The sequence below is a fragment of the Channa argus genome, unplaced genomic scaffold (genome assembly GCF_033026475.1).
Source record: "Channa argus isolate prfri unplaced genomic scaffold, Channa argus male v1.0 Contig011, whole genome shotgun sequence".
In the NCBI taxonomy this organism is placed as follows: Eukaryota; Metazoa; Chordata; class Actinopteri; order Anabantiformes; family Channidae; genus Channa; species Channa argus.
In genome coordinates this window covers 239,646-262,903 of record NW_027125230.1, presented here as the reverse complement: position 1 = coordinate 262,903, position 23,258 = coordinate 239,646, and the positions used below count along the sequence as shown (strand labels likewise).

General features: G+C 44.8%; 2 non-coding genes and 15 pseudogenes across 2 annotated transcripts; all 17 read left to right on the top strand.

Annotated features, from left to right (window-relative positions):
* Positions 1-173: 173 nt before the first annotated feature.
* LOC137112167 (5S ribosomal RNA) lies at positions 174-292 on the top strand (annotated as a pseudogene).
* Positions 293-1,160: 868 nt separating this feature from the next.
* On the top strand, positions 1,161-1,279 carry LOC137111774 (5S ribosomal RNA; annotated as a pseudogene).
* An 867-nt stretch (positions 1,280-2,146) lies between these two features.
* On the top strand, positions 2,147-2,265 carry LOC137111689 (5S ribosomal RNA). The gene has a single exon (XR_010912332.1). It is a non-coding gene; the product is annotated as a 5S ribosomal RNA (ribosomal RNA).
* A 4,402-nt stretch (positions 2,266-6,667) lies between these two features.
* On the top strand, positions 6,668-6,786 carry LOC137111404 (5S ribosomal RNA; annotated as a pseudogene).
* Positions 6,787-7,653: 867 nt separating this feature from the next.
* LOC137112166 (5S ribosomal RNA) lies at positions 7,654-7,772 on the top strand (annotated as a pseudogene).
* An 867-nt stretch (positions 7,773-8,639) lies between these two features.
* Positions 8,640-8,758, top strand: LOC137112089 (5S ribosomal RNA; annotated as a pseudogene).
* Positions 8,759-9,615: 857 nt separating this feature from the next.
* Positions 9,616-9,734, top strand: LOC137112141 (5S ribosomal RNA; annotated as a pseudogene).
* An 857-nt stretch (positions 9,735-10,591) lies between these two features.
* Positions 10,592-10,710, top strand: LOC137112169 (5S ribosomal RNA; annotated as a pseudogene).
* An 857-nt stretch (positions 10,711-11,567) lies between these two features.
* On the top strand, positions 11,568-11,686 carry LOC137111773 (5S ribosomal RNA; annotated as a pseudogene).
* An 857-nt stretch (positions 11,687-12,543) lies between these two features.
* LOC137111571 (5S ribosomal RNA) lies at positions 12,544-12,662 on the top strand. The gene has a single exon (XR_010912331.1). It is a non-coding gene; the product is annotated as a 5S ribosomal RNA (ribosomal RNA).
* A 4,402-nt stretch (positions 12,663-17,064) lies between these two features.
* On the top strand, positions 17,065-17,183 carry LOC137112156 (5S ribosomal RNA; annotated as a pseudogene).
* An 867-nt stretch (positions 17,184-18,050) lies between these two features.
* On the top strand, positions 18,051-18,169 carry LOC137111419 (5S ribosomal RNA; annotated as a pseudogene).
* An 857-nt stretch (positions 18,170-19,026) lies between these two features.
* Positions 19,027-19,145, top strand: LOC137112019 (5S ribosomal RNA; annotated as a pseudogene).
* Positions 19,146-20,012: 867 nt separating this feature from the next.
* On the top strand, positions 20,013-20,131 carry LOC137111583 (5S ribosomal RNA; annotated as a pseudogene).
* Positions 20,132-20,988: 857 nt separating this feature from the next.
* Positions 20,989-21,107, top strand: LOC137111602 (5S ribosomal RNA; annotated as a pseudogene).
* An 867-nt stretch (positions 21,108-21,974) lies between these two features.
* On the top strand, positions 21,975-22,093 carry LOC137111772 (5S ribosomal RNA; annotated as a pseudogene).
* Positions 22,094-22,960: 867 nt separating this feature from the next.
* On the top strand, positions 22,961-23,079 carry LOC137112165 (5S ribosomal RNA; annotated as a pseudogene).
* Positions 23,080-23,258: the final 179 nt, after the last annotated feature.

The window sequence follows — 23,258 nt, the reverse complement described above, 5'->3', positions numbered from 1 at the left end:
GAGGGAACTTGCTAATTATCTTTGTATGTTGCACCCTGACCTCCTAGACAGGGGCGTAACAGACCAGTACAGTTATAGTACTTTGTACTTTGCCACATTTATCTTCTTCTTAGCAAGTGTCATGCATTCTGCTTCTCTAGCGTTTTTAAGAGCTGTTGATGATGTCAAATGCAGCTTACGGCCACACCGCTCTCTAAGCGCCCGATCTCGTCCGATCTCGGCAGCCAAATAGGGCCGGGCCTGGTTGGTACTTGGTAGGAAGACCGCCTGGGAATACCAGGTGCTGTAAGCTTTTTTGCTTGGGTTTACGGGCAGCACAAGCTGGTGTTACTGCCTATTTATTCATAGAAATTGTTCTATATTTTCATCAAATTTTGTTCTTTCATTGCTGTTTTGCTACTTTATTGGTTTGTCAACCATCGTGCTTCATTACTAATAGACCATGTTACGGTCCTGGCCATATGTGTTGTTTTTATTTTCTTGTTCTTATAGGTGCCCTGCCTGATTGGCCGGATTGGGGGGGCAGTACAGGAAGCTGATTGGTCCATCCTACACTTGCTGGAGTTTTAAAAGTACGGTTCCCAACAGCTAGCGAGGCTCTTTCTGGCATCAGCACCTGTTTGCTGTTCTTGGTTTCCAAACCTTATTTAGCATTTTTGAATTGTTAGGTTTTGTGCCGTGGTTTTGTTTATAAATTGTATATTTTGTAAATAGTATTAAATCTGTAGGGGTGGACTGCCATTTTCTTTTGATTGTTTTCTCTTGTTTTCACATTAGGGAGTTAGGGTTAGCTACTGTCTTTTGGTTTGTTTATTTCTATCAGGCTAGCTAGCACTTTCTGTGGGAAATGGCTTATTTTGTTTATTATTTTGGCCTTGGTTCGCCCTGAGTTGTAGTGTCATGTTTTGTTTGACACTTTCTTTCGTTTAAAATAAATATCATTCTGTTGGAACATCTCGATCCTGGATTTTGGTTTGGGGATCGGAGAGGGAACATGCTAATTTATCTTTGTGTGTTGCACCCTGACCCCCTAGACAGGGGCGTAACAGACCAGTACAGTTATAGTACTTTGTACTTTGCCACATTTATCTTCTTCTTAGCAAGTGTCATGCATTCTGCTTCTCCAGCGTTTTTAAGAGCTGTTGATGATGTCAAATGCAGCTTACGGCCACACCGCTCTCTAAGCGCCCGATCTCGTCCGATCTCGGCAGCCAAATAGAGCCGGGCCTGGTTAGTACTTGGTAGGAAGACCGCCTGGGAATACCAGGTGCTGTAAGCTTTTTTGCTTGGGTTTACGGGCAGCACAAGCTGGTGTTACTGCCTATTTACTCATAGAAATTGTTCTATATTTTCATCAAATTTTGTTCTTTCATTGCTGTTTTGCTACTTTATTGGTTTGTCAACCATCGTGCTTCATTACTAGTAGACCATGTTATGGTCCTGGCCATATGTGATGTTTTTATTTTGTTGTTCTTATAGGTGCCCTGCCTGATTGGCCGGATTTGGGGGAAGTACAGGAAGCTGATTGGTCCATCCTACACTTCCTGGAGTTTTAAAAGTACGGTTCCCAACAGCTAGCGAGGCTCTTTCTGGCAGCAGCACCTGTTTGCTGTTCTTGCTTTCCAAACCTTATTTAGCATTTTTGAATTGTTAGGTTTTGTGCCGTGGTTTTGTTTATAAATTGTATATTTTGTAAATAGTATTAAATCTGTAGGGGTGGACTGCCATTTTCTTTTGATTGTTTTCTCTTGTTTTCACATTAGGGAGTTAGGGTTAGCGACTGTCTTTTGGTTTGTTTATTTCTATCAGGCTAGCTAGCACTGTCTGTGGGAAATGGCTTATTTTGTTTATTATGTTGGCCTTGGTTCGCCCTGAGTTGTAGTGTCATGTTTTGTTTGACACTTTCTTTCGTTTAAAATAAATATCATTCTGTTGGAACATCTCGATCCTGGATTTTGGTTTGGGGATCGGAGAGGGAACATGCTAATTTATCTTTGTATGTTGCACCCTGACCCCCTAGACAGGGGCGTAACAGACCAGTACAGTTATAGTACTTTGTACTTTGCCACATTTATCTTCTTCTTAGCAAGTGTCATGAATTCTGCTTCTCCAGCGTTTTTAAGAGCTGTTGATGATGTCAAATGCAGCTTACGGCCACACCGCTCTGTAAGCGCCCGATCTCGTCCGATCTCGGCAGCCAAATAGAGCCGGGCCTGGTTAGTACTTGGTAGGAAGACCGCCTGGGAATACCAGGTGCTGTAAGCTTTTTTGCTTGGGTTTACGGGCAGCACAAGCTGGTGTTACTGCCTATTTATTCATAGAAATTGTTCTATATTTTCATCAAATTTTGTTTTTTCATTGCTGTTTTGCTACTTTATTGGTTTGTCAACCATCGTGCTTCATTACTAGTAGACCATGTTACGGTCCTGGCCATATGTGTTGTTTTTATTTTGTTGTTCTTATAGGTGCCCTGCCTGATTGGCCGGATTTGGGGGCAGTACAGGAAGCTGATTGGTCCATCCTACACTTCCTGGAGTTTTAAAAGTACGGTTCCCAACAGCTAGCGAGGCTCTTTCTGGCATCAGCACCTGTTTGCTGTTCTTGGTTTCCAAACCTTATTTAGCATTTTAGAATTGTTAGGTTTTGTGCCGTGGTTTTGTTTATAAATTGTATATTTTGTAAATAGTATTAAATCTGTAGGGGTGAACTGCCATTTTCTTTGGACTGTTTTCACATTAGGGAGTTAGGGTTAGCGACTGTCTTTTGGTTTGTTTATTTCTATCAGGCTAGCTAGCACTTTCTGTGGGAACTGGCTTATTTTGTTTATTATGTTGGCCTTGGTTCGCCCTGAGTTGTAGTGTCATGTTTTGTTTGACACTTTCTTTCGTTTAAAATAAATATCATTCTGTTGGAACATCTCGATCCTGGATTTTGGTTTGGGGATCGGAGAGGGAACATGCTAATTTATCTTTGTATGTTGCACCCTGACCCCCTAGTCAAGTCAAGTGGCTTTTATTGTCATTTCTACTATACACAGTTGTTCACAGTACACAGTTGAAACGAGATAACGTTCCTCCAAGAACCAAGGTGCTACAAACAACACAAGTTATAATAAAGTGCATCGAGTGCAACCAAGTGCAAACAGTGCAGACGAAAAAACAGTACAGACGTACAGTGTAGACAGACAACACAAGTAACACAGGACAGGACACAAGACACAAGACCCAAGACAGTGCCGACCAGTAAACCTACTGTATACTATTTTACAGTACAGTACAGTTCAGTTAAGTGTGCTAGGGGTGTTAAAAAAAAGAGCAGCTTGTAAACGGTATAGTGCATTTAAATGTCCAGCATGTAAAAAAAGTGCAATTGCATTGGAATGTGCAAAAAAAAACAGCAGGTAAACAGTGTAGTGCAGTAAATGTAGAATGATAAAAGTAAATAAATAATAAATAAGTGGTGGTGGAATGAGATGAGTAGTGAGTGATGAGAATGTGCTGAGTTCGGTTTGCAGTGTGTTTAAGTTCTATTTCAGTTCTGTGTGTTGAGGAGCCTGATGGCTTGTGGGAAAAAACTGTTGCATAGTCTGGATGTGGTGGCCCGAATGCTTCGGAACCTCTTTCCTGATGGCAGGAGTGTGAAGAGTGTGTGTGATGGGTGTGTGCGGTCGTCCACAATGCTGTTGGCTTTGCGGATGCAGCGTGTGGTGTAAATGTGCATGATAGAGGGCAGAGAGACTCCGATGATCTTCTCAGCTGTCCTCACTATCCTCTGTAGGGTCTTGCGATCCGCGACGGTGCAGTTCCCAAACCAGGCAGTGATGCAGCTGCTCAGGATGCTCTCAATGGTCCCTCTGTAGAACATGGTCAGGATGGGGGGAGGGAGATGGGCTTTCCTCAGCCTTCTCAGGAAGTAGAGACGCTGCTGGGCCTTCTTGGTGATGGAGCTGGTGTTGACTGACCAGGTGAGGTTGTCCGCCAGATGAACACCAAGGAATTTGGTGCTCTTGACTATCTCCACTGAGGATCCATCGATGATCAATGGAGAATGGTCACCCTGTGCTCTCCTGAAGTCCACAACCATCTCTTTAGTTTTGTCAACGTTCAGAGACAGGTTGTTTGCTCCACACCAGGCTGTTAATCGTTGCACCTCCTCTCTGTAGGCTGACTCGTCGTTCTTGCTGATTAAACCCACCACGGTCGTGTCATCAGCAAACTTGACTATGTGGTTTGAGCTGTGCATTGCTACACAGTCGTGCGTCAGCAGAGTGAACAGCAGAGGGCTGAGCACACAGCCCTGAGGGGCTCCAGTGCTCAGTGTGGTGGTGCTGGAGATGTTGTTCCCGATCCGGACTGACTGGGGTCTCCCAGTCAGGAAGTCCAGAATCCAGTTGCAGAGGGAGGTGTTCAGGCCCAGTATGCTCAATTTCTCAGTCAGGTGCTGAGGGATGATTGTGTTGAATGCTGAGCTGAAGTCAATGAACAGCATTCGTACGTATGAGTCCTTACTGTCCAGGTGGGTGAGGGCCAGATGGAGGGTCGTGGAGATGGCATCGTCCGTGGAACGATTTGGACGATACGCAAACTGCATGGGGTCCAGGGAGGTTGGGAGTTGGGTCTTAATGTGCCTCATGACGAGCCTCTCGAAGCACTTCATCACGATGGGTGTGAGCGCGACGGGACGGTAGTCATTAAGGCAGGAGACAGTAGACTTCTTAGGCACAGGCACGATGGTCGTTGCCTTGAGGCACGTAGGAACAACGTTGCTGCTCAGGGAGATGTTGAAGATGTCTGTGAAGACATCCGCTAGCTGTTCTGCGCACTCCCTGAGCACTCTGCCAGGAATGTTGTCTGGTCCAGCAGACTTCCGTGGGTTAACTCTGCATAGAGTTTTCCTCACTTCAGCTGTGGTTAGACAGAGCACCTGGTCACTGGGAGGTGGAGTGGACTTCCTCGCCTTCACGTTGTTCTGTGCCTCAAACCGGGCGTAGAAGTGGTTCAGCGCATCTGGGAGGGAGGCGTCGCGGTCACAATCAGGTGAAGTTGTCTTGTAGTTCGTGATCGCCTGGATGCCCTGCCACATGCGCCGGGTGTCTCCGCTGTCTTCGAAGTGGTCGTGGATTTTCTTTGAGTGTGCGCGCTTTGCCTCTCTAATGGCACGGGACAGTTTGGCCCTTGCTGTTCTCAAGGCCGTCTTGTCCCCTGTTCTGAAGGCAGCGTCTCTTTGTTTCAGCAGCGCACACACATTGGCATTTATCCACGGCTTCCTGTTGGAGCGTGTAGTGATGGTCTTGGAGATGGTCACATCGTCAACGCACTTGCTGATGTAGCTGGTTACTGTTGACGTGTATTCCTCCAAGTTGATGGAATCGCCGTTGGTTGCGGCCTCCCTAAACATGTCCCAGTCAGTGCACTCAAAACAGTCTTGAAGAGCAGAAGTAGCTCCTGCTGGCCAGGTTTTCACCTGTTTCAGAACCGGTTTAGAGCGTCTGACGAGCGGTCTGTATGCTGGAATTAGCATAACCGAGATGTGGTCTGAGTAGCCGAGATGGGGGCGGGGCTCCACACGATACGCGCCGGGGATGTTTGTGTAAACAAGATCCAGCGTGTTCCCTCCTCTCGTTGCAAAGTCCACATGCTGATGAAGTTTAGGGAGCACAGTCCTGAGATTCGCATGGTTGAAATCTCCGGCAATAATAAACAGTCCGTCGGGGTGAGCGTTCTGCAGGTCGCTAATAGCACCGTAGAGTTCACACAGTGCCTCCTTAGCATTAGCGCTGGGGGGAATGTACACTCCGACAATGAAAACAGTGGTGAATTCCCGTGGTAAATAGAACGGTCTTCATCTAACAGTCACAAACTCCACTAGCGATGAGCAGAAACGTGAGACAAGCACAGAGTTCTTGCACCACTCCGTGTTGATGTAAACACACACGCCACCACCGCGAGTCTTACCGCACAGAGCAGCGTTTCTGTCGGCGCGAAACACGGTTAGCCCGTCTAGCTGGATGGCGGCTTCCGGAACTCTGTCACTGAGCCACGTCTCCGTGAAAACAAAGATGCAGCAGTCTCTGAATTCTCGCCGCGTGGTCCGCTGGAGTCGGATTTAGTCTAGTTTATTGTCCAGGGAGCAGACGTTGGAGAGGAGAATGGACGGTAGAGCCGGCCGGCTAGGGTTAGCATTTAGCCTAGCACGGACACCCGCCCGCTTGCCGCGCTTCCGCTTCCTCGAGCAGCGCTTCCGACGTCCCCTCACCTGGCCACCGGCGTCAGGTGACACCGAGGGCTGGGGGCCTGGTATTTGTCGCTGGGGTCGTAGCAAGCCGAGGTCGCGAAGGTTACCAATTACTTCCTCGTGCAGATTATTGTATGTATGAACCCTGTGCCGCAGCAATGTCTGGCGGTCGTAAACATGAACACAGCTGACTGTGGTGTCCATGTACTGTAAAGGGTCTGGCTAAATACGGCAAAAACACCATTTGTTGGATCCGGAGAGGCCGCTGCGAGCTACTGCCGCGCCGCCATCTTGTTCCACAGCCTAGACAGGGGCGTAACAGACCAGTACAGTTAAAGTACTTTGTACTTTGCCACATTTATCTTCTTCTTAGCAAGTGTCATGCATTCTGCTTCTCCAGCGTTTTTAAGAGCTGTTGATGATGTCAAATGCAGCTTACGGCCACACCGCTCTCTAAGTGCCCGATCTCGTCCGATCTCGGCAGCCAAATAGAGCCGGGCCTGGTTAGTACTTGGTAAGAAGACCACCTGGGAATACCAGGTGCTGTAAGCTTTTTTGCTTGGGTTTACGGGCAGCACAAGCTGGTGTTACTGCCTATTTATTCATAGAAATTGTTCTATATTTTCATCAAATTTTGTTCTTTCATTGCTGTTTTGCTACTTTATTGGTTTGTCAACCATCGTGCTTCATTACTAGTAGACCATGTTACGGTCCTGGCCATATGTGTTGTTTTTATTTTGTTGTTCTTATAGGTGCCCTGCCTGATTGGCCGGATTTGGGGGAAGTACAGGAAGCTGATTGGTCCATCCTACACTTCCTGGAGTTTTAAAAGTACGGTTCCCAACAGCTAGCGAGGCTCTTTCTGGCAGCAGCACCTGTTTGCTGTTCTTGCTTTCCAAACCTTATTTAGCATTTTTGAATTGTTAGGTTTTGTGCCGTGGTTTTGTTTATAAATTGTATATTTTGTAAATAGTATTAAATCTGTAGGGGTGGACTGCCATTTTCTTTTGATTGTTTTCTCTGGTTTTCACATTAGGGAGTTAGGGTTAGCGACTGTCTTTTGGTTTGTTTATTTCTATCAGGCTAGCTAGCACTTTCTGTGGGAAATGGCTTATTTTGTTTATTATGTTGGCCTTGGTTCGCCCTGAGTTGTAGTGTCATGTTTTGTTTGACACTTTCTTTCGTTTAAAATAAATATCATTCTGTTGGAACATCTCGATCCTGGATTTTGGTTTGGGGATCGGAGAGGGAACATGCTAATTTATCTTTGTATGTTGCACCCTGACCCCCTAGACAGGGGCGTAACAGACCAGTACAGTTATAGTACTTTGTACTTTGCCACATTTATCTTCTTCTTAGCAAGTGTCATGCATTCTGCTTCTCCAGCGTTTTTAAGAGCTGTTGATGATGTCAAATGCAGCTTACGGCCACACCGCTCTCTAAGCGCCCGATCTCGTCCGATCTCGGCAGCCAAATAGGGCCGGGCCTGGTTGGTACTTGGTAGGAAGACCGCCTGGGAATACCAGGTGCTGTAAGCTTTTTTGCTTGGGTTTACGGGCAGCACAAGCTGGTGTTACTGCCTATTTATTCATAGAAATTGTTCTATATTTTCATCAAATTTTGTTCTTTCATTGCTGTTTTGCTACTTTATTGGTTTGTCAACCATCGTGCTTCATTACTAATAGACCATGTTACGGTCCTGGCCATATGTGTTGTTTTTATTTTCTTGTTCTTATAGGTGCCCTGCCTGATTGGCCGGATTGGGGGGCAGTACAGGAAGCTGATTGGTCCATCCTACACTTGCTGGAGTTTTAAAAGTACGGTTCCCAACAGCTAGCGAGGCTCTTTCTGGCATCAGCACCTGTTTGCTGTTCTTGGTTTCCAAACCTTATTTAGCATTTTTGAATTGTTAGGTTTTGTGCCGTGGTTTTGTTTATAAATTGTATATTTTGTAAATAGTATTAAATCTGTAGGGGTGAACAGCCATTTTGTTTTGATTGTTTTCTCTTGTTTTCACATTAGGGAATTAGGGTTAGCGACTATCTTTTGGTTTGTTTATTTCTATCAGGCTAGCTAGCACTTTCTGTGGGAAATGGCTTATATTGTTTATTATGTTGGCCTTGGTTCGCCCTGAGTTGTAGTGTCATGTTTTGTTTAACACTTTCTTTCGTTTAAAATAAATATCATTCTGTTGGAACATCTCAATCCTGGATTTTGGTTTGAGGATCGGAGAGGGAACATGCAAATTTATCTTTGTATGTTGCATCCTGACCCCCTAGACAGGGGCGTAACAGACCAGTACAGTTATAGTACTTTGTACTTTGCCACATTTATCTTCTTCTTAGCAAGTGTCATGCATTCTGCTTCTCCAGCGTTTTTAAGAGCTGTTGATGATGTCAAATGCAGCTTACAGCCACACCGCTCTCTAAGCGCCCGATCTCGTCCGATCTCGGCAGCCAAATAGAGCCGGGCCTGGTTAGTACTTGGTAGGAAAACCGCCTGGGAATACCAGGTGCTGTAAGCTTTTTTGCTTGGGTTTACGGGCAGCACAAGCTGGTGTTACTGCCTATTTATTCATAGAAATTGTTCTATATTTTCATCAAATTTTGTTCTTTCATTGCTGTTTTGCTACTTTATTGGTTTGTCAACCATCGTGCTTCATTACTAATAGACCATGTTACGGTCCTGGCCATATGTGTTGTTTTTATTTTCTTGTTCTTATAGGTGCCCTGCCTGATTGGCCGGATTGGGGGGCAGTACCGGAAGCTGAGTGGTCCATCCTACACTTCCTGGAGTTTTAAAAGTACGGTTCCCAACAGCTAGCGAGGCTCTTTCTGGCATCAGCACCTGTTTGCTGTTCTTGGTTTCCAAACCTTATTTAGCATTTCTGAATTGTTAGGTTTTGTGCCGTGGTTTTGTTTATAAATTGTATATTTTGTAAATAGTATTAAATCTGTAGGGGTGAACTGCCATTTTCTTTGGACTGTTTTCACATTAGGGAGTTAGGGTTAGCGACTGTCTTTTGGTTTGTTTATTTCTATCAGGCTAGCTAGCACTTTCTGTGGGAAATGGCTTATTTTGTTTATTATGTTGGCCTTGGTTCGCCCTGAGTTGTAGTGTCATGTTTTGTTTGACACTTTCTTTCGTTTAAAATAAATATCATTCTGTTGGAACATCTCGATCCTGGATTTTGGTTTGGGGATCGGAGAGGGAACATGCTAATTTATCTTTGTATGTTGCACCCTGACCCCCTAGACAGGGGCGTAACAGACCAGTACAGTTATAGTACTTTGTACTTTGCCACATTTATCTTCTTCTTAGCAAGTGTCATGCATTCTGCTTCTCCAGCGTTTTTAAGAGCTGTTGATGATGTCAAATGCAGCTTACGGCCACACCGCTCTCTAAGCGCCCGATCTCGTCCGATCTCGGCAGCCAAATAAAGCCGGGCCTGGTTAGTACTTGGTAGGAAGACCGCCTGGGAATACCAGGTGCTGTAAGCTTTTTTGCTTGGGTTTACGGGCAGCACAAGCTGGTGTTACTGCCTATTTATTCATAGAAATTGTTCTATATTTTCATCAAATTTTGTTCTTTCATTGCTGTTTTGCTACTTTATTGGTTTGTCAACCATCGTGCTTCATTACTAATAGACCATGTTACGGTCCTGGCCATATGTGTTGTTTTTATTTTCTTGTTCTTATAGGTGCCCTGCCTGATTGGCCGGATTGGGGGGCAGTACAGGAAGCTGATTGGTCCATCCTACACTTCCTGGAGTTTTAAAAGTACGGTTCCCAACAGCTAGCGAGGCTCTTTCTGGCATCAGCACCTGTTTGCTGTTCTTGGTTTCCAAACCTTATTTAGCATTTTTGAATTGTTAGGTTTTGTGCCGTGGTTTTGTTTATAAATTGTATATTTTGTAAATAGTATTAAATCTGTAGGGGTGAACTGCCATTTTCTTTGGACTGTTTTCACATTAGGGAGTTAGGGTTAGCGACTGTCTTTTGGTTTGTTGATTTCTATCAGGCTAGCTAGCACTTTCTGGGGGAAATGGCTTATTTTGTTTATTATGTTGGCCTTGGTTCGCCCTGAGTTGTAGTGTCATGTTTTGTTTGACACTTTCTTTCGTTTAAAATAAATATCATTCTGTTGGAACATCTCGATCCTGGATTTTGGTTTGGGGATCGGAGAGGGAACATGCTAATTTATCTTTGTATGTTGCACCCTGAGCCCCTAGACAGGGGCGTAACAGACCAGTACAGTTATAGTCCTTTGTACTTTGCCACATTTATCTTCTTCTTAGCAAGTGTCATGCATTCTGCTTCTCCAGCGTTTTTAAGAGCTGTTGATGATGTCAAATGCAGCTTACGGCCACACCGCTCTCTAAGCGCCCGATCTCGTCCGATCTCGGCAGCCAAATAGAGCCGGGCCTAGTTAGTACTTGGTAGGAAGACCGCCTGGGAATACCAGGTGCTGTAAGCTTTTTTGCTTGGGTTTACGGGCAGCACAAGCTGGTGTTACTGCCTATTTATTCATAGAAATTGTTCTATATTTTCATCAAATTTTGTTCTTTCATTGCTGTTTTGCTACTTTATTGGTTTGTCAACCATCGTGCTTCATTACTAGTAGACCATGTTACGGTCCTGGCCATATGTGTTGTTTTTATTTTGTTGTTCTTATAGGTGCCCTGCCTGATTGGCCGGATTTGGGGGAAGTACAGGAAGCTGATTGGTCCATCCTACACTTCCTGGAGTTTTAAAAGTACGGTTCCCAACAGCTAGCGAGGCTCTTTCTGGCAGCAGCACCTGTTTGCTGTTCTTGGTTTCCAAACCTTATTTAGCATTTTTGAATTGTTAGGTTTTGTGCCGTGGTTTTGTTTATAAATTGTATATTTTGTAAATAGTATTAAATCTGTAGGGGTGAACTGCCATTTTCTTTGGACTGTTTTCACATTAGGGAGTTAGGGTTAGCGACTGTCTTTTGGTTTGTTTATTTCTATCAGGCTAGCTAGCACTGTCTGTGGGAAATGGCTTATTTTGTTTATTATGTTGGCCTTGGTTCGCCCTGAGTTGTAGTGTCATGTTTTGTTTGACACTTTCTTTCGTTTAAAATAAATATCATTCTGTTGGAACATCTCGATCCTGGATTTTGGTTTGGGGATCGGAGAGGGAACATGCTAATTTATCTTTGTATGTTGCACCCTGACCCCCTAGACAGGGGCGTAACAGACCAGTACAGTTATAGTACTTTGTACTTTGCCACATTTATCTTCTTCTTAGCAAGTGTCATGCATTCTGCTTCTCTAGCGTTTTTAAGAGCTGTTGATGATGTCAAATGCAGCTTACGGCCACACCGCTCTCTAAGCGCCCGATCTCGTCCGATCTCGGCAGCCAAATAGAGCCGGGCCTGGTTAGTACTTGGTAGGAAGACCGCCTGGGAATACCAGGTGCTGTAAGCTTTTTTGCTTGGGTTTACGGGCAGCACAAGCTGGTGTTACTGCCTATTTATTCATAGAAATTGTTCTATATTTTCATCAAATTTTGTTCTTTCATTGCTGTTTTGCTACTTTATTGGTTTGCCAACCATCGTGCTTCATTACTAGTAGACCATGTTACGGTCCTGGCCATATGTGTTGTTTTTATTTTCTTGTTCTTATAGGTGCCCTGCCTGATTGGCCGGATTGGGGGGCAGTACAGGAAGCTGATTGGTCCATCCTACACTTCCTGGAGTTTTAAAAGTACAGTTCCCAACAGCTAGCGAGGCTCTTTCTGGCATCAGCACCTGTTTGCTGTTCTTGGTTTCCAAACCTTATTTAGCATTTTTGAATTGTTAGGTTTTGTGCCGTGGTTTTGTTTATAAATTGTATATTTTGTAAATAGTATTAAATCTGTATGGGTGAACTGCCATTTTCTTTGGACTGTTTTCACATTAGGGAGTTAGGGTTAGCGACTGTCTTTTGGTTTGTTTATTTCTATCAGGCTAGCTAGCACTTTCTGTGGGAAATGGCTTATTTTGTTTATTATGTTGGCCTTGGTTCGCCCTGAGTTGTAGTGTCATGTTTTGTTTGACACTTTCTTTCGTTTAAAATAAATATCATTCTGTTGGAACATCTCGATCCTGGATTTTGGTTTGGGGATCGGAGAGGGAACATGCTAATTTATCTTTGTATGTTGCACCCTGACCCCCTAGACAGGGGCGTAACAGACCAGTACAGTTATAGTACTTTGTACTTTGCCACATTTATCTTCTTCTTAGCAAGTGTCATGAATTCTGCTTCTCCAGCGTTTTTAAGAGCTGTTGATGATGTCAAATGCAGCTTACGGCCACACCGCTCTGTAAGCGCCCGATCTCGTCCGATCTCGGCAGCCAAATAGAGCCGGGCCTGGTTAGTACTTGGTAGGAAGACCGCCTGGGAATACCAGGTGCCGTAAGCTTTTTTGCTTGGGTTTACGGGCAGCACAAGCTGGTGTTACTGCCTATTTATTCATAGAAATTGTTCTATATTTTCATCAAATTTTGTTCTTTCATTGCTGTTTTGCTACTTTATTGGTTTGTCAACCATCGTGCTTCATTACTAGTAGACCATGTTACGGTCCTGGCCATATGTGTTGTTTTTATTTTGTTGTTCTTATAGGTGCCCTGCCTGATTGGCCGGATTTGGGGGAAGTACAGGAAGCTGATTGGTCCATCCTACACTTCCTGGAGTTTTAAAAGTACGGTTCCCAACAGCTAGCGAGGCTCTTTCTGGCATCAGCACCTGTTTGCTGTTCTTGGTTTCCAAACCTTATTTAGCATTTTAGAATTGTTAGGTTTTGTGCCGTGGTTTTGTTTATAAATTGTATATTTTGTAAATAGTATTAAATCTGTAGGGGTGAACTGCCATTTTCTTTGGACTGTTTTCACATTAGGGAGTTAGGGTTAGCGACTGTCTTTTGGTTTGTTTATTTCTATCAGGCTAGCTAGCACTTTCTGTGGGAACTGGCTTATTTTGTTTATTATGTTGGCCTTGGTTCGCCCTGAGTTGTAGTGTCATGTTTTGTTTGACACTTTCTTTCGTTTAAAATAAATATCATTCTGTTGGAACATCTCGATCCTGGATTTTGGTTTGGGGATCGGAGAGGGAACATGCTAATTTATCTTTGTATGTTGCACCCTGACCCCCTAGTCAAGTCAAGTGGCTTTTATTGTCATTTCTACTATACACAGTTGTTCACAGTACACAGTTGAAACGAGATAACGTTCCTCCAAGAACCAAGGTGCTACAAACAACACAAGTTATAATAAAGTGCATCGAGTGCAACCAAGTGCAAACAGTGCAGACGAAAAAACAGTACAGACGTACAGTGTAGACAGACAACACAAGTAACACAGGACAGGACACAAGACACAAGACCCAAGACAGTGCCGACCAGTAAACCTACTGTATACTATTTTACAGTACAGTACAGTTCAGTTACGTGTGCTAGGGGTGTTAAAAAAAAGAGCAGCTTGTAAACGGTATAGTGCATTTAAATGTCCAGCATGTAAAAAAAGTGCAATTGCATTGGAATGTACAAAAAAAAACAGCAGGTAAACAGTGTAGTGCAGTAAATGTAGAATGATAAAAGTAAATAAATAATAAATAAGTGGTGGTGGAATGAGATGAGTAGTGAGTGATGAGAATGTGCTGAGTTCGGTTTGCAGTGTGTTTAAGTTCTATTTCAGTTCTGTGTGTTGAGGAGCCTGATGGCTTGTGGGAAAAAACTGTTGCATAGTCTGGATGTGGTGGCCCGAATGCTTCGGAACCTCTTTCCTGATGGCAGGAGTGTGAAGAGTGTGTGTGATGGGTGTGTGCGGTCGTCCACAATGCTGTTGGCTTTGCGGATGCAGCGTGTGGTGTAAATGTGCATGATAGAGGGCAGAGAGACTCCGATGATCTTCTCAGCTGTCCTCACTATCCTCTGTAGGGTCTTGCGATCCGCGACGGTGCAGTTCCCAAACCAGGCAGTGATGCAGCTGCTCAGGATGCTCTCAATGGTCCCTCTGTAGAACATGGTCAGGATGGGGGGAGGGAGATGGGCTTTCCTCAGCCTTCTCAGGAAGTAGAGACGCTGCTGGGCCTTCTTGGTGATGGAGCTGGTGTTGACTGACCAGGTGAGGTTGTCCGCCAGATGAACACCAAGGAATTTGGTGCTCTTGACTATCTCCACTGAGGATCCATCGATGATCAATGGAGAATGGTCACCCTGTGCTCTCCTGAAGTCCACAACCATCTCTTTAGTTTTGTCAACGTTCAGAGACAGGTTGTTTGCTCCACACCAGGCTGTTAATCGTTGCACCTCCTCTCTGTAGGCTGACTCATCGTTCTTGCTGATTAAACCCACCACGGTCGTGTCATCAGCAAACTTGACTATGTGGTTTGAGCTGTGCATTGCTACACAGTCGTGCGTCAGCAGAGTGAACAGCAGAGGGCTGAGCACACAGCCCTGAGGGGCTCCAGTGCTCAGTGTGGTGGTGCTGGAGATGTTGTTCCCGATCCGGACTGACTGGGGTCTCCCAGTCAGGAAGTCCAGAATCCAGTTGCAGAGGGAGGTGTTCAGGCCCAGTATGCTCAATTTCTCAGTCAGGTGCTGAGGGATGATTGTGTTGAATGCTGAGCTGAAGTCAATGAACAGCATTCGTACGTATGAGTCCTTACTGTCCAGGTGGGTGAGGGCCAGATGGAGGGTCGTGGAGATGGCATCGTCCGTGGAACGATTTGGACGATACGCAAACTGCATGGGGTCCAGGGAGGTTGGGAGTTGGGTCTTAATGTGCCTCATGACGAGCCTCTCGAAGCACTTCATCACGATGGGTGTGAGCGCGACGGGACGGTAGTCATTGAGGCAGGAGACAGTAGACTTCTTAGGCACAGGCACGATGGTCGTTGCCTTGAGGCACGTAGGAACAACGTTGCTGCTCAGGGAGATGTTGAAGATGTCTGTGAAGACATCCGCTAGCTGTTCTGCGCACTCCCTGAGCACTCTGCCAGGAATGTTGTCTGGTCCAGCAGACTTCCGTGGGTTAACTCTGCATAGAGTTTTCCTCACTTCAGCTGTGGTTAGACAGAGCACCTGGTCACTGGGAGGTGGAGTGGACTTCCTCGCCTTCACGTTGTTCTGTGCCTCAAACCGGGCGTAGAAGTGGTTCAGCGCATCTGGGAGGGAGGCGTCGCGGTCACAATCAGGTGAAGTTGTCTTGTAGTTCGTGATCGCCTGGATGCCCTGCCACATGCGCCGGGTGTCTCCGCTGTCTTCGAAGTGGTCGTGGATTTTCTTTGAGTGTGCGCGCTTTGCCTCTCTAATGGCACGGGACAGTTTGGCCCTTGCTGTTCTCAAGGCCGTCTTGTCCCCTGTTCTGAAGGCAGCGTCTCTTTGTTTCAGCAGCGCACACACATTGGCATTTATCCACGGCTTCCTGTTGGAGCGTGTAGTGATGGTCTTGGAGATGGTCACATCGTCAACGCACTTGCTGATGTAGCTGGTTACTGTTGACGTGTATTCCTCCAAGTTGATGGAATCGCCGTTGGTTGCGGCCTCCCTAAACATGTCCCAGTCAGTGCACTCAAAACAGTCTTGAAGAGCAGAAGTAGCTCCTGCTGGCCAGGTTTTCACCTGTTTCAGAACCGGTTTAGAGCGTCTGACGAGCGGTCTGTATGCTGGAATTAGCATAACCGAGATGTGGTCTGAGTAGCCGAGATGGGGGCGGGGCTCCGCACGATACGCGCCGGGGATGTTTGTGTAAACAAGATCCAGCGTGTTCCCTCCTCTCGTTGCAAAGTCCACATGCTGATGAAGTTTAGGGAGCACAGTCCTGAGATTCGCATGGTTGAAATCTCCGGCAATAATAAACAGTCCGTCGGGGTGAGCGTTCTGCAGGTCGCTAATAGCACCGTAGAGTTCACACAGTGCCTCCTTAGCATTAGCGCTGGGGGGAATGTACACTCCGACAATGAAAACAGTGGTGAATTCCCGTGGTAAATAGAACGGTCTGCATCTAACAGTCACAAACTCCACTAGCGATGAGCAGAAACGTGAGACAAGCACAGAGTTCTTGCACCACTCCGTGTTGATGTAAACACACACGCCACCACCGCGAGTCTTACCGCACAGAGCAGCGTTTCTGTCGGCGCGAAACACGGTTAGCCCGTCTAGCTGGATGGCGGCTTCCGGAACTCTGTCACTGAGCCACGTCTCCGTGAAAACAAAGATGCAGCAGTCTCTGAATTCTCGCCGCGTGGTCCGCTGGAGTCGGATTTAGTCTAGTTTATTGTCCAGGGAGCAGACGTTGGAGAGGAGAATGGACGGTAGAGCCGGCCGGCTAGGGTTAGCATTTAGCCTAGCACGGACACCCGCCCGCTTGCCGCGCTTCCGCTTCCTCGAGCAGCGCTTCCGACGTCCCCTCACCTGGCCACCGGCGTCAGGTGACACCGAGGGCTGGGGGCCTGGTATTTGTCGCTGGGGTCGTAGCAAGCCGAGGTCGCGAAGGTTACCAATTACTTCCTCGTGCAGATTATTGTATGTATGAACCCTGTGCCGCAGCAATGTCTGGCGGTCGTAAACATGAACACAGCTGACTGTGGTGTCCATGTACTGTAAAGGGTCTGGCTAAATACGGCAAAAACACCATTTGTTGGATCCGGAGAGGCCGCTGCGAGCTACTGCCGCGCCGCCATCTTGTTCCACAGCCTAGACAGGGGCGTAACAGACCAGTACAGTTATAGTACTTTGTACTTTGCCACATTTATCTTCTTCTTAGCAAGTGTCATGCATTCTGCTTCTCCAGCGTTTTTAAGAGCTGTTGATGATGTCAAATGCAGCTTACGGCCACACCGCTCTCTAAGCGCCCGATCTCGTCCGATCTCGGCAGCCAAATAGAGCCGGGCCTGGTTAGTACTTGGTAAGAAGACCACCTGGGAATACCAGGTGCTGTAAGCTTTTTTGCTTGGGTTTACGGGCAGCACAAGCTGGTGTTACTGCCTATTTATTCATAGAAATTGTTCTATATTTTCATCAAATTTTGTTCTTTCATTGCTGTTTTGCTACTTTATTGGTTTGTCAACCATCGTGCTTCATTACTAGTAGACCATGTTACGGTCCTGGCCATATGTGTTGTTTTTATTTTGTTGTTCTTATAGGTGCCCTGCCTGATTGGCCGGATTTGGGGGAAGTACAGGAAGCTGATTGGTCCATCCTACACTTCCTGGAGTTTTAAAAGTACGGTTCCCAACAGCTAGCGAGGCTCTTTCTGGCAGCAGCACCTGTTTGCTGTTCTTGCTTTCCAAACCTTATTTAGCATTTTTGAATTGTTAGGTTTTGTGCCGTGGTTTTGTTTATAAATTGTATATTTTGTAAATAGTATTAAATCTGTAGGGGTGGACTGCCATTTTCTTTTGATTGTTTTCTCTGGTTTTCACATTAGGGAGTTAGGGTTAGCGACTGTGTTTTGGTTTGTTTATTTCTATCAGGCTAGCTAGCACTTTCTGTGGGAAATGTCTTATTTTGTTTATTATGTTGGCCTTGGTTCGCCCTGAGTTGTAGTGTCATGTTTTCTTTGACACTTTCTTTCGTTTAAAATAAATATCATTCTGTTGGAACATCTCGATCCTGGATTTTGGTTTGGGGATCGGAGAGGGAACATGCTAATTTATCTTTGTATGTTGCACCCTGACCCCCTAGACAGGGGCGTAACAGACCAGTACAGTTATAGTACTTTGTACTTTGCCACATTTATCTTCTTCTTAGCAAGTGTCATGCATTCTGCTTCTCCAGCGTTTTTAAGAGCTGTTGATGATGTCAAATGCAGCTTACGGCCACACCGCTCTCTAAGTGCCCGATCTCGTCCGATCTCGGCAGCCAAATAGGGCCGGGCCTGGTTGGTACTTGGTAGGAAGACCGCCTGGGAATACCAGGTGCTGTAAGCTTTTTTGCTTGGGTTTACGGGCAGCACAAGCTGGTGTTACTGCCTATTTATTCATAGAAATTGTTCTATATTTTCATCAAATTTTGTTCTTTCATTGCTGTTTTGCTACTTTATTGGTTTGTCAACCATCGTGCTTCATTACTAATAGACCATGTTACGGTCCTGGCCATATGTGTTGTTTTTATTTTCTTGTTCTTATAGGTGCCCTGCCTGATTGGCCGGATTGGGGGGCAGTACAGGAAGCTGATTGGTCCATCCTACACTTGCTGGAGTTTTAAAAGTACGGTTCCCAACAGCTAGCGAGGCTCTTTCTGGCATCAGCACCTGTTTGCTGTTCTTGGTTTCCAAACCTTATTTAGCATTTTTGAATTGTTAGGTTTTGTGCCGTGGTTTTGTTTATAAATTGTATATTTTGTAAATAGTATTAAATCTGTAGGGGTGAACTGCCATTTTCTTTGGACTGTTTTCACATTAGGGAGTTAGGGTTAGCGACTGTCTTTTGGTTTGTTGATTTCTATCAGGCTAGCTAGCACTTTCTGGGGGAAATGGCTTATTATGTTTATTATGTTGGCCTTGGTTCGCCCTGAGTTGTAGTGTCATGTTTTGTTTGACACTTTCTTTCGTTTAAAATAAATATCATTCTGTTGGAACATCTCGATCCTGGATTTTGGTTTGGGGATCGGAGAGGGAACATGCTAATTTATCTTTGTATGTTGCACCCTGAGCCCCTAGACAGGGGCGTAACAGACCAGTACAGTTATAGTCCTTTGTACTTTGCCACATTTATCTTCTTCTTAGCAAGTGTCATGCATTCTGCTTCTCCAGCGTTTTTAAGAGCTGTTGATGATGTCAAATGCAGCTTACGGCCACACCGCTCTCTAAGCGCCCGATCTCGTCAGATCTCGGCAGCCAAATAGAGCCGGGCCTGGTTAGTACTTGGTAGGAAGACCGCCTGGGAATACCAGGTGCTGTAAGCTTTTTTGCTTGGGTTTACGGGCAGCACAAGCTGGTGTTACTGCCTATTTATTCATAGAAATTGTTCTATATTTTCATCAAATTTTGTTCTTTCATTGCTGTTTTGCTACTTTATTGGTTTGTCAACCATCGTGCTTCATTACTAGTAGACCATGTTACGGTCCTGGCCATATGTGTTGTTTTTATTTTGTTGTTCTTATAGGTGCCCTGCCTGATTGGCCGGATTTGGGGGAAGTACAGGAAGCTGATTGGTCCATCCTACACTTCCTGGAGTTTTAAAAGTACGGTTCCCAACAGCTAGCGAGGCTCTTTCTGGCAGCAGCACCTGTTTGCTGTTCTTGCTTTCCAAACCTTATTTAGCATTTTTGAATTGTTAGGTTTTGTGCCGTGGTTTTGTTTATAAATTGTATATTTTGTAAATAGTATTAAATCTGTAGGGGTGGACTGCCATTTTCTTTTGATTGTTTTCTCTTGTTTTCACATTAGGGAGTTAGGGTTAGCGACTATCTTTTGGTTTGTTGATTTCTATCAGGCTAGCTAGCACTTTCTGTGGGAAATGGCTTATTTTGTTTATTATGTTGGCCTTGGTTCGCCCTGAGTTGTAGTGTCATGTTTTGTTTGACACTTTCTTTCGTTTAAAATAAATATCATTCTGTTGGAACATCTCGATCCTGGATTTTGGTTTGGGGATCGGAGAGGGAACATGCTAATTTATCTTTGTATGTTGCACCCTGACCCCCTAGATAGGGGCGTAACAGACCAGTACAGTTATAGTACTTTGTACTTTGCCACATTTATCTTCTTCTTAGCAAGGGTCATGCATTCTGCTTCTCCAGCGTTTTTAAGAGCTGTTGATGATGTCAAATGCAGCTTACGGCCACACTGCTCTCTAAGCGCCCGATCCCGTCCGATCTCGGCAGCCAAATAGGGCTGGGCCTTGTTAGTACTTGGTAGGAAGACCGCCTGGGAATACCACGTGCTGTAAGCTTCTTTGCTTGGGTTTACGGGCAGCACAAGCTGGTGTTACTGCCTATTTATTCATAGAAATTGTTCTATATTTTCATCAAATTTTGTTCTTTCATTGCTGTTTTGCTACTTTATTGGTTTGCCAACCATCGTGCTTCATTACTAGTAGACCATGTTACGGTCCTGGCCATATGTGTTGTTTTTATTTTCTTGTTCTTATAGGTGCCCTGCCTGATTGGCCGGATTGGGGGGCAGTACAGGAAGCTGATTGGTCCATCCTACACTTCCTGGAGTTTTAAAAGTACGGTTCCCAACAGCTAGCGAGGCTCTTTCTGGCATCAGCACCTGTTTGCTGTTCTTGCTTTCCAAACCTTATTTAGCATTTTTGAATTGTTAGGTTTTGTGCCGTGGTTTTGTTTATAAATTGTATATTTTGTAAATAGTATTAAATCTGTAGGGGTGAACTGCCATTTTCTTTGGACTGTTTTCACATTAGGGAGTTAGGGTTAGCGACTGTCTTTTGGTTTGTTTATTTCTATCAGGCTAGCTAGCACTTTCTGTGGGAAATGGCTTATTTTGTTTATTATGTTGGCCTTGGTTCGCCCTGAGTTGTAGTGTCATGTTTTGTTTGACACTTTCTTTCGTTTAAAATAAATATCATTCTGTTGGAACATCTCGATCCTGGATTTTGGTTTGGGGATCGGAGAGGGAACATGCTAATTTATCTTTGTATGTTGCACCCTGACCCCCTAGACAGGGGCGTAACAGACCAATACAGTTATAGTACTTTGTACTTTGCCACATTTATCTTCTTCTTAGCAAGGGTCATACATTCTGCTTCTCCAGCGTTTTTAAGAGCTGTTGATGATGTCAAATGCAGCTTACGGCCACACTGCTCTCTAAGCGCCCGATCCCGTCCGATCTCGGCAGCCAAATAGGGCCGGGCCTGGTTAGTACTTGGTAAGAAGACCGCTTGGGAATACCACGTGCTGTAAGCTTCTTTGCTTGGGTTTACGGGCAGCACAAGCTGGTGTTACTGCCTATTTATTCATAGAAATTGTTCTATATTTTCATCAAATTTTGTTCTTTCATTGCTGTTTTGCTACTTTATTGGTTTGCCAACCATCGTGCTTCATTACTAGTAGACCATGTTACGGTCCTGGCCATATGTGTTGTTTTTATTTTCTTGTTCTTATAGGTGCCCTGCCTGATTGGCCGGATTGGGGGGCAGTACAGGAAGCTGATTGGTCCATCCTACACTTCCTGGAGTTTTAAAAGTACGGTTCCCAACAGCTAGCGAGGCTCTTTCTGGCATCAGCACCTGTTTGCTGTTCTTGGTTTCCAAACCTTATTTAGCATTTTTGAATTGTTAGGTTTTGTGCCGTGGTTTTGTTTATAAATTGTATATTTTGTAAATAGTATTAAATCTGTAGGGGTGGACTGCCATTTTCTTTTGATTGTTTTCTCTTGTTTTCACATTAGGGAGTTAGGGTTAGCGACTGTCTTTTGGTTTGTTTATTTCTATCAGGCTAGCTAGCACTTTCTGTGGGAAATGTCTTATTTTGTTTATTATGTTGGCCTTGGTTCGCCCTGAGTTGTAGTGTCATGTTTTGTTTGACACTTTCTTTCGTTTAAAATAAATATCATTCTGTTGGAACATCTCGATCCTGGATTTTGGTTTGGGGATCGGAGAGGGAACATGCTAATTTATCTTTGTATGTTGCACCCTGACCCCCTAGACAGGGGCATAACAGACCAGTACAGTTATAGTACTTTGTACTTTGCCACATTTATCTTCTTCTTAGCAAGTGTCATGCATTCTGCTTCTCTAGCGTTTTTAAGAGCTGTTGATGATGTCAAATGCAGCTTACGGCCACACCGCTCTCTAAGCGCCCGATCTCGTCCGATCTCGGCAGCCAAATAGAGCCGGGCCTGGTTAGTACTTGGTAGGAAGACCGCCTGGGAATACCAGGTGCTGTAAGCTTTTTTGCTTGGGTTTACGGGCAGCACAAGCTGGTGTTACTGCCTATTTATTCATAGAAATTGTTCTATATTTTCATCAAATTTTGTTCTTTCATTGCTGTTTTGCTACTTTATTGGTTTGCCAACCATCGTGCTTCATTACTAGTAGACCATGTTACGGTCCTGGCCATATGTGTTGTTTTTATTTTGTTGTTCTTATAGGTGCCCTGCCTGATTGGCCGGATTTGGGGGAAGTACAGGAAGCTGATTGGTCCATCCTACACTTCCTGGAGTTTTAAAAGTACGGTTCCCAACAGCTAGCGAGGCTCTTTCTGGCAGCAGCACCTGTTTGCTGTTCTTGCTTTCCAAACCTTATTTAGCATTTTTGAATTGTTAGGTTTTGTGCCGTGGTTTTGTTTATAAATTGTATATTTTGTAAATAGTATTAAATCTGTAGGGGTGGACTGCCATTTTCTTTTGATTGTTTTCTCTAGTTTTCACATTAGGGAGTTAGGGTTAGCGACTGTCTTTTGGTTTGTTTATTTCTATCAGGCTAGCTAGCACTTTCTGTGGGAAATGGCTTATTTTGTTTATTATGTTGGCCTTGGTTCGCCCTGAGTTGTAGTGTCATGTTTTGTTTGACACTTTCTTTCGTTTAAAATAAATATCATTCTGTTGGAACATCTCGATCCTGGATTTTGGTTTGGGGATCGGAGAGGGAACATGCTAATTTATCTTTGTATGTTGCACCCTGACCCCCTAGACAGGGGCGTAACAGACCAGTACAGTTATAGTACTTTGTACTTTGCCACATTTATCTTCTTCTTAGCAAGTGTCATGCATTCTGCTTCTCCAGCGTTTTTAAGAGCTGTTGATGATGTCAAATGCAGCTTACGGCCACACCGCTCTCTAAGCGCCCGATCTCGTCCGATCTCGGCAGCCAAATAGGGCCGGGCCTGGTTGGTACTTGGTAGGAAGACCGCCTGGGAATACCAGGTGCTGTAAGCTTTTTTGCTTGGGTTTACGGGCAGCACAAGCTGGTGTTACTGCCTATTTATTCATAGAAATTGTTCTATATTTTCATCAAATTTTGTTCTTTCATTGCTGTTTTGCTACTTTATTGGTTTGTCAACCATCGTGCTTCATTACTAATAGACCATGTTACGGTCCTGGCCATATGTGTTGTT